Source organism: Capsicum annuum, chromosome 6 (assembly GCF_002878395.1).
Source record: "Capsicum annuum cultivar UCD-10X-F1 chromosome 6, UCD10Xv1.1, whole genome shotgun sequence".
In the NCBI taxonomy this organism is placed as follows: Eukaryota; Viridiplantae; Streptophyta; class Magnoliopsida; order Solanales; family Solanaceae; genus Capsicum; species Capsicum annuum.
Window position 1 is genome coordinate 174,507,897 of NC_061116.1, and position 902 is coordinate 174,508,798.

The following is a 902-nucleotide window of genomic DNA, read 5'->3' on the forward strand; positions in this document are numbered from 1 at the left end:
ACTGTTTTGATAGGTTGAAGTAGATCGACCATAATATTTTGCTTCGATGGCCAAATTGGATGAAACCAATTTCATTGGAAAGAGGACTTTTAGAGCTTTCTGTTGATATATAGTAGCTTACCCAGATCATTATGTACAAGGAGTTATGATCCTTTGAATTTGATCCTAAAATTCGCTTGGCCTCAGTATTTTTTTCCTGCACATTTATTGTTCACCACTATTCACGGTTAGATAGGAATGATCATAACTCATCGCTCGAGTGTCCATTTTGGATGATCCACATGTCGTTGGAAAACTTATTCGATGCTCTACGCGATGACGGGTCGCATATCCAGAAATTCCACACAAAAAAATTATTAATCACGATAAAGAATTGAATTCAACATATTTTCGTCCGAGATCTTAACTGAAAATTTTTCTGGGGCATCACACTTGGATTCTCTATCAAGTTATCCAACTCCTTGAAAAGAGAGCTTTTCATCCCTTCTATTCTTCTTTCCACTCGGTCCATTATTTTTTTTCATTCTCTCCATTCGAGTACTAAGGTCATGTTTCATACCCATTATGGCATCCATCAAATCATTCATGGTCACATTTTCCAATTCCATAGGACCTAACTCGAGAAATTCTAAAACAAAAATACAAAAAATAACAAACTAGTTAATGTTAGAAAAGAAAATATCCTCACAAGCTCTCACACTTTGAAATGTCTCTCAATTGTCCTCATAAGTGTTGGTAACTCGTTTATACTCCAAGGAGATTGTTTGGTACCAATTGGGGCTCGAGGTCGGAATAGATTAACTTTTGAAACAACTCAAAGAAAATACACACGGACTTGAATCAAGAAACTACAACGAATTTCCAAAAGATAAAAGCACACAAAAAAACGTAGACACGAATAA